At 40.0% G+C, this 9,012-nt stretch overlaps 1 protein-coding gene across 4 annotated transcripts in view; it reads right to left on the minus strand.

Moving 5' to 3' along the window:
- Positions 1 to 9,012, minus strand: part of pcdh10b (protocadherin 10b) — a 49,463-nt gene that overhangs the window by 21,382 nt on the left and 19,069 nt on the right. The window lies entirely within an intron of this gene.

A 9,012-nucleotide genomic window follows, 5' to 3' on the forward strand; every position in this document is an offset into this window, starting at 1 on the left:
CACACACACAAACAGGGGTGGGAAGTGTCACAATCCTGACATTACTCCTGTGGAACAGCACAGATTATATGGGAGAGCCACAGTAGACAATAGTGGCATTAGAAGAATGAACTATTGAAAATTGTGCTTCGTTTAGGAGACAACAATAGTCACAGGACGCTGAGCCCAACAGTGAAGAACCTAAACACTTATTGCTGTCACTTCTCTGTCTCTGATTTATCACCCCACCCCAACCTCTTTCCAAACTCAGGCCTAAAAAGACAAAAGGCTACGTCTGTGTCACTGGCTGACTTAAACAGATTAGGGTTTCAGACTCTTAGTAGTTTCTCTTTATCCACTCCTCCATACCAAATCAGCCCCCCAGCCCCATCCCTTCCAAATCTATTATCTCCCTAACTGTTTTTTTTTTTTCTGCCAGCCGCTTGCTCCCACTCTGCACAACCAACCCTTCACTCATTATCATGTGAGCAATGCTAATGCAGTTTGAGAGAGAAGTGAGCGGTGATGCCTGTGGGAAACGTACCAATGGCGGAACCTCTTAACTTGGAGAAGTACATCACAAGTACATAATAAGCAGATCTATGGTAAATAGAGTCACAGCGACAGGTAGCAAGTGCAGCAGGCATCATATAAAAGCAGACTATCACAAGGGAGGAGAAAGGAAATGACAATAACGTGAAATTTGTTACCAGAATGGAGCTGTAGTCTGTAGCAGTAACTAGAACAGGAGGCACTGGAATAGTTTAGAATGTTGTATGTCTGATTGTTTCTGCCAGGCTAGGTGTCCAGGGATATGCTTTAGCAAAATAATAGTCTTTGATCTATATATAACCCATTTATTATATATAGTCATGGTAAAAAAAAAGCACATGCAATTCTCTAAAATATGTGACAGATTCTATTAAAACTAAGCCAACATGGAAAGATTGTGATATCCATTATCTTCTGCTTATCCAGGGTCGGGTCACACAGACAACAGCCTAAAGCAGGAAGACCCAGATCCCAGACTTCTCTCTCCCCAACCACTTGGACCAGCTTCTCCAGGGGAATCTCAAGGCATTCCCAGACTAGCCAAGAAGCATAGTCCCTTCAGCATATCCTTGGTCTTCCTCTGGGTCTTCTCCCAGTAGGACATGCCCAGAACACCTCACGAGGGAGGTGTCCTAACCAGATGCCCAAGTCACCTCAAACAGCTCCTCTTGATGTGGAGAAGCAGCAGCTCTTCTCTGAGTCCCTCCCAGATGACCAAGTTTTGAAGAAAGAACCCAGACAACCTGCAAAGGCAACTCATTTCCTCATCTTGTTCTTTAGGTCACTACCCAAAGCTCCTACCCTGGCCATAGATGACGGTAGGAACATAGATAACGACTAATAAATTCAGAGCGTCACCTTTTGGCTCAGCTTTGTCTTCACCACCACAAAGGTGTTGTCCAGAGCTGTTGTCTTCACAGCTGTTATTAATGCACACAAGACTTGGTAGTAAAAAACAACTTCGCACAGCATCACTTAAGATGCTGCACGAAGCATCTGCAGTGATAGAAAACCTACTTACATCTTTGTAATTAGAGATGAAAAAATGAAAGCCTCCACAGAATTCAAGAGAAGTAGAAACCTGCAGCCAAGTAAAAACCAGCCCCTTGTGTTACGCATTGACCCTTAGTTATTGAGAAACGATTGCTTCTTGGAGGCGTGGACTGTGTTGAGGTTTTACATTTTACCCAAAGGCTAAATGTTTAGCCATGTTTATGCAATGCACGACTGTAAACAACCATCCTTCAACTGTGAAGAGAGAAGTGCTGAATTGAGCGAGGTGGCTGTTAATGTTAATTCAATATATGAAGCGGACTTAACAGCTTTGTTCCCTTTTTCTGCTACAGGCAGACTACAATTCTAAAACAGCAAAGAAAATCAACGTCATAGTTCACGACCGCTCCTTCTGTTGGCTGATTGACCTGGTAGAAAATCTACCAGAGGGATCAAAGTCAGTGAGAGAACACCCAGACTGAGCTGTGAAGATCAGATTAGAATCAAGCAAAGTTACATAGGAAGGCAAAGAAATCAGGCACTGCTAGTCAAATGCACCTGATGACTCACTACCAGGAGGAATTTAAGCAGTTTGCTGCTCTGGAGAAGACAAGCTTACAAATTCCAGGATGAGAAAACCAACAATCAGGTCAACAATGACCTTAGAGCAATCTTTCTCACACAGTGGCCCACAGAGCACTGGTGGTCCAAGGGCGCCTCCTAATGGTCGACATGGTACTGCATGAAAATGACTGTATTTACAGTGAGGTGAGCTCAAACTGTGACGCAAACAGCTAGCTAACCAGAGGATTATATTTTAAAATAATAACGGACAAATGACTTAAAACCAGGTCACTCAAAAGTGAAGATATCGGTGGAAAGAAAATGACAGGATTATTTATATGATCAGAGGAAGCCGAGTCATATCTGTTGCTGAGAGCATTGATGTGACGTTCACGAGCGATGTGATTCTTTTGATCGCATCTTCAAAAAAAATTGATAATTTTTATATTTAATAGTACACAAGCTGATTTTTGTTTCTGTCAAAGCAACTCAAATCTAGAATTATTTTATTGTAAATTTTATTCAGAATTTTGTTTATCCAGGCAAAGGACACAATATAAGTTAAAATAAGTAAATAAATAAGAAATAAAGTAATAGTAATAAGCATACAACAATAAATAATGAGCAGCACTGGTCTTAAGGACACACACATATTGCTTAATACAGTGTTTTCCAACCCTGGTCCTCCAGGCTCACTGCCCTGCATGTTTTAGAAATTTCCCTGTTTTAATGCACCTCATTCAGCTGATTGCAGTTCAGCAAACACCTGCTAATTGAAATCACCTGTGCTGAAGCAAGGAAACGCCTAAAACATGCAGGGCAGCGAGCCTTGAGGACCAGGGTTGGGAAACACTGACTTAATATACTGTTAGATATATATTGAACATTTAAAACGCACAGCACTAGAGACTATCTATGTATTATAAACTCTGATAGCCTCGGGCAGAAAAGATTTTCTGTAGCGTTCCTTAGCACATCTGGGCTGCAGTTATTACAAATAGCCACAAATGTTATTAATGCACACAAGACTTGATAGTAAAAAACTACTTCTTTTTTGATTACCATGTATTTGATGTCACTTGGATGAACAAAGAAAACAACAGTCAGTACATTAAGGGATTAATATTTTAATTTCAAGATGTAAGATGTTGTGTTGTTGCAGGGCAGTTTCAAGTTAGGTGGTTTGTGTTTGTTAAATAGGTTAACAAATACTGAAAAAGTCTGAGAAAGTGTTTTATGGTGCTTTTCCACTGGTAATTCACTGACTAACCGGTTAATGTGCGATTCGGTTCTACCCCAGGTAGTGAGCCTCTCCATTATACGCTCTGTTCCTCACTATTGTGGGCGGGACGTGAGCTGTGGTCAACTCTCCGCTGATGTTTGCAGGAACACTAAGTATTGCAGCAGGGCTTCAGCAGAGCTGCCGAGCTCAAATTACGGCAGTGGCACCTACAGCGTCACTTCTGGTGACAGCTGCCGTGGCTGTCATGACCTGCCACAACCTGGCACAGAGTGCAGGTCATAATTTCTGTTGACTGTGTTGTGGGGCCATTGATCATCAGCAGGTGTGCCTTGTTTGGCCAGTCCAGTCTGTGTCTCAGTCCTTACAAAGTTTGAAGCATGACAGTCTAGATGGAATAAACTGATAATTGATCGAACAAAGAAGTGGCCTTGAGTTGATTGAAAGACGCGTCAGACAGACGAGATTCCCCGAGTTTAACCCAGTGTGGCCCTCTACCAACATAAGTTTGATTCACATTCACGGGAACGCAACACTTATTAAGAGGAAATGCAAAACAAAAATTTTCCCCATGTCCCCTATGGGGCTCCGTAGCAGGCTGTGCCAGATCCACCAGCTGTTTTATTTATTGTTTTTATTTATTTTAATCATTCAAATTCAACCTGACACAGAAGCTGCGGTATATGTCACAGAATCAGTGACAGATGTATGTTTTTCTTTCTTTTTTTTTGGTTCAAAATAAAATAATTCGTATTCAGTCTAACACAAACTATGGCATACGTCACAGAAGCTAAAAGACGCCGTTATTAAGCTATGGCAGGTCACGGTTGCCACAAGCTGCAGCCTGTGGCACTAGCAGGTCACTGGCAGGTCGTGGCATTTTATGGCAGCAGTCACCGAAAGTGCTGCTATAGCTGCCACTACCACAATTTAAGCCTGCTGTCTCTCCAGTATTGGAGAACCTTGAGGTTCTGGTTCTGATGGACTAAAATAAACCCAGATATTTAATTCTATCTTGTATACTGATTATTTTTGCTATGCATATGAACATAATTAAAACCTTTTGGATTTAGGCAATGGAGTCAAAAGATGTAAACCAATAGCCATGCATAAGCTTTATTATTTATTTTAAACCAAATAAAAAATAAAATTCACATCACAAGTTAATATTATGTAGTTCCGATGTTTCACACTGTGGGTGCAAAAGAGCAGTCATTCCTCTGCAAAAGTTACTGCATGTGTTCCTGCCGCCGCTCCTGATTGTTGTCTCTATTAAACTCCTCCATACAGCTCTCTGATAGCAGAGGGCAACCTTAACCCCTAACCCCTAACCCCTAACCCGCCGTCCTCATTTAAAGTTAAATTCTGAACGCTTGTTTTGGAGTTGTGACATAAATCACAAGCCAATCAATGAATGTGGTCAGCTGTCAATAAATTGGTTTCAGTGCTGTACCCTGATCTGTCCTGCTAATGCTACCCCTGAAGTAGGTACTAAAGGCTGAGCTACGTCAGATTTGCTAATGGAAAATGAATCTGGCCGAGGCGGAGAGAGAGACTGTCCTGGTGGAGAAACAGACAAGTGCCCGTCTGTTAAGGGTCTTAACTACGGCTGTTGAGAATGACTCTTTTAGAAATCGAGTATTTTATCAATTATTCTTATAATTAATTAATTGAATAAAAAATTTGATAAAGTAGAATACTGGTAAATAATAGCAGTATTATTTACTGCCCAATTTTTCATATTTGCGCATCCCTAACAATTACTTTTCTGTAGTATAGAAAATTAACCTGTAACAATAATAACTCCATTTTTAAGTTAACCTGAACAAACATTATACAAAAATATGAAATGATATTTAATTTAATGATAAAACAGACTCATGAAGCCAAAATGTGTATAAACCAGTTTTTTGGTTAATGCATTCATCTTCAGTCAATTTAATAGATAAACTCTCACTTTGCCCAGATATTTATAGCTTTTTTGTCCATGTCAGCCATGGGACTTGGCTCCATTATACATAAAAATACAAATGACCGCTGTACCGCCACAGTACGCGTCGCCACCCATTTGTTGTGACCGGAATGATGATGAATGTATTTTCCAGTTCATCCATAAAGCTACATTTACACTAAGCATCACCTACAGCAGCCCGCTGAGTTCAGTCTATATAAAAACACTCGCCACGCTCTTCCATGACGTTTGCTTTGAACCAGCCAGCAGGCAGCAGCTCTGGGAGGAGAAAGGCCATCGTACTCCAAGCATCGCGCCAGGCATTTTAAGGAGGAATATTGGTCTCCCGAAAAACGATAAAAACTTGGACATTATAATCATTCAATAAAATCCCCACTGGAAAAAACTTAAAACTTGGATCTTAGCACTTAGTAATAACTCAGAGGCAGGAATGAGAGCGTCGCACTACATAATCAGTTACCCGGCCGAAACATGGTGCGATAAATAATAAAACACAATTTAACAAAGCTTCCAGGCAGATACTTTGCCTCAAGGAATTTTAACAATCGAGGTACTTGAATCATTCAAGGAATCGTTACAGCCAGAGTCCTAACAGACTCTTAATAGGTCTGTTACCTGTTAACTGTACAGTCCAGTCACCAGAGTAAATGTTGGGGTTCATGACAGGATTATCAAAAAGAAACTTGTTCAGAGCCGTCCCTTCTTTCTACAACAGGGGAAGCATGGCTCACAAAGTTAGCAAGCACTGTATGCAGCATGTTAGCGCAAACATCCCCTGCCAAACCAATCACAGTGTTGGATGAACTTCTCCAAATAACAAGGTAGACGTGGAGTACGGCAACTACAGTTTAGCCAAATTTGAGTCATCCAACCTATAAGACTTGTTGTAGAAACAAGATGGGCCAGAATTTCTCCCTAACAATAAAACGGCTAACCAAGTCAGAAAAAACATGACTGCTGCAGGTTGTTGCTGCTGAAAGTAGTTCTACACACTAATGAGTCATGGGATGTACTTTCGTTTATCATTACCGTAACATTTCGTGTGGCTTTGAAGTTGTGTTAGTGTAAAAGTGGTCAATCATGTCCTTCAACTGGTTAATAAAACCAGAAACTCTCAGGAAAGCTCAAGCTGTCAAACGTCTCTACAAAGTCTTTAGAAATGGTTGTTTAGTTCAAAAGACACAATCTGCATCACATAATGTGCCAGAGTTAGCCAAACAGGCTAGTTTTTCATCTGTTGAATGTTGTTTTATTTAGATGTTTTCACTGGTAAATTATATCACTATTAAAAAGCGTTAAGCTACAAAATGAATGTTATAAAAGCCTTTTAGAGTCAGAAAAAACCTTTGAGCCCTTCAGCTGTAATCTGTAATAAAAACTGAAAAAGGAAAAAAGAGCAGTCTGTTTTTAATTAACGCAGTGTTTTAATCCAGCACAAAGGGAGAATAGAAGAATAAAATAAAGAGAAATGTTTGCCTGCTGTTCCTAGCAGCATGCTTTGCTTTTAGATGATGGTGCTCAGGAAGCAGCAGGGTTCTGACTGGCTGATAATTCCATCGAGTTGTTTGGCTGATGAGAGAAGAAGCCCTCTTCAGACGCTGCTTGACAAAATTATAATTAAGTATTATCACCAAATTGCAGTGATTGAGAATGTATCTCTTCATGGCCTTTGAATTGAGTTTAGACAAGCTCATTTCTCTTCCTCGTTCTTTCTCTCTCTCTACATTTTGTTCTCGATTATCTAATTATATAAAGTTGTTTTTATCCTCAGCTCCAATACAATTACATCTTCTGAATAAGATGTTCAGCTCACTGCCTGCTGCTTTTTTCTTCACTGATTAAAAATTTATATTTTCTTGAAATTACAAGAGCTTTTAAACTGCTGAAGCTATTTTTCACAATCAGACAGAGATTTTTAATTGTTAACATCCTCCTCAATATCAAGCTTGCTTATGAGCACAGTTTGCGCATGCTGCAGATATTTATGAGATATAAAAAAATATCTTGATTTTAATCTTTAATTTATGTACAAATTTACAATCTCACTGAAAAGTAAACACATATAGATAGACACTTTTTATTAATCACTGCCTTTCATTGAAGTTTTTTCTTTTATACATGAAGGTGAGAGCCTGTGGGCACAAAGGAATCAGACATATGATCTATTTATACAACCTGAGCAAAAATAGTAAAATAATGCAGAAAAAAATTCCCTACAAAATAATCCCATTCACTTCTACCCAGGTCACTGCCCTTCACACACAGCATCCCTACCCTTGACAAGAGCAGAGCATCCATCCATCCATCCATCCATCCATCCATCCATCCATCCATCCATCCATCCATCCATCCATCCATTTTCTGTACACCCTTGTCCCCCGTGGGGTCGGGAGGGTTAGAGCAGAGCATGTTTTAGTAAAAATTAATTAATATGAAATATTACTGTACATTTTCAAATGTGTCAAGAAAGACCAATTTTCCAGTTGAGTGCTGAAGAGAACATCTCATTTCAAACATGACATAAGGTCATATAACCAGGAGCAGCAGCTCCTTCCATCTGGTCAGAATTGCGCGCCTTGCTAACGGAGAGCAAAACAACGCCTGGGTCTCAGAGGCTGGAAAAGGCAAATCCTCACCACTGAAGCCAAAGAGAGCCAAGAGAGTTTCAGGTGTTACTGCCACTCTGAGAAACCTGGACAGAGTATGACAAACATCTGTCCAGAACCAGTCAAGACTGGGACAGGACCAGTACATATGAAACCATGTGGCTTCAGCAGTTTTGCATTTGTCACAGTGTGGAGTGAATTCTAGATGGATGTGAGACAGCTCGCTCTGGGGCTCTATGTAGCACTTTGAACTGAATGCTACATTCAGTTCAGTGGTGCACACACAGAGATGTTGCATTAATAAGATTAAGCGTAGAGGTCCATGTCTCATCCAGTATAGTCATGTTGTAGTCTTCCCATGAAGTTTTAGCTTTAGGTGAGGAGATCTCTGTCATATTCAACAATTTATTGTAAAGCCACTAAATCAGCCCTTTAATAATATGATGGTTTCCAACAGTGTATACTCTGGCAAAGAAAATGAGTCTGAAAGATGGGACTGAATAAAGGTTTTGGTTTGCAAATATCTAAAAAAAAAAAGTGGTAAACTAAATTCATTGCTAAATTGTTCAAATGATCCTAATTTCTTCTCTTTGAAAAAGTCTTTCAAATGAGTAAGCTCCTCCTGTCCAAACCTAGGAACAGATGGTTTAAAGACACAGTGAAGTGCAATCGGACTTAACTAGGGAAAAATCATGGAGTTTGAAGTATTGACTAAACTGGCCCCATATGTTCAGTGAATGCTTCACTACAGGATTTAAAATGGGGTTAGATGAAGAGAATGACAGTGGGGAGCAGAGCACCGCCGGAATGGATATATTATTGTCACTGTGTAATTCCATAGTCACCCAGTCAGGATTTAACATGAGTGATGGCAAAAATACCAAAACACTAAGCGCAAGAATTTTGGCTAAAATTTTGATATCTGTGTTTAGAAAAGAATAAATCTGTATAAGGTGCATTCCAATGGATTTTTTTCCCCTTTTTTGCAATAACAGTTATAGGTTTAGATTATAACAGGAAATAAGATCAGCTACCATAACTATGCAGAAGATACCCAGCTCTACATCACGATGTCACCAGGTGGCTCTGAAACATCCAATCACTGA

This window comes from Poecilia formosa, unplaced genomic scaffold, assembly GCF_000485575.1.
Source record: "Poecilia formosa unplaced genomic scaffold, Poecilia_formosa-5.1.2 Scaffold840, whole genome shotgun sequence".
Lineage (NCBI taxonomy): Eukaryota > Metazoa > Chordata > Actinopteri > Cyprinodontiformes > Poeciliidae > Poecilia > Poecilia formosa.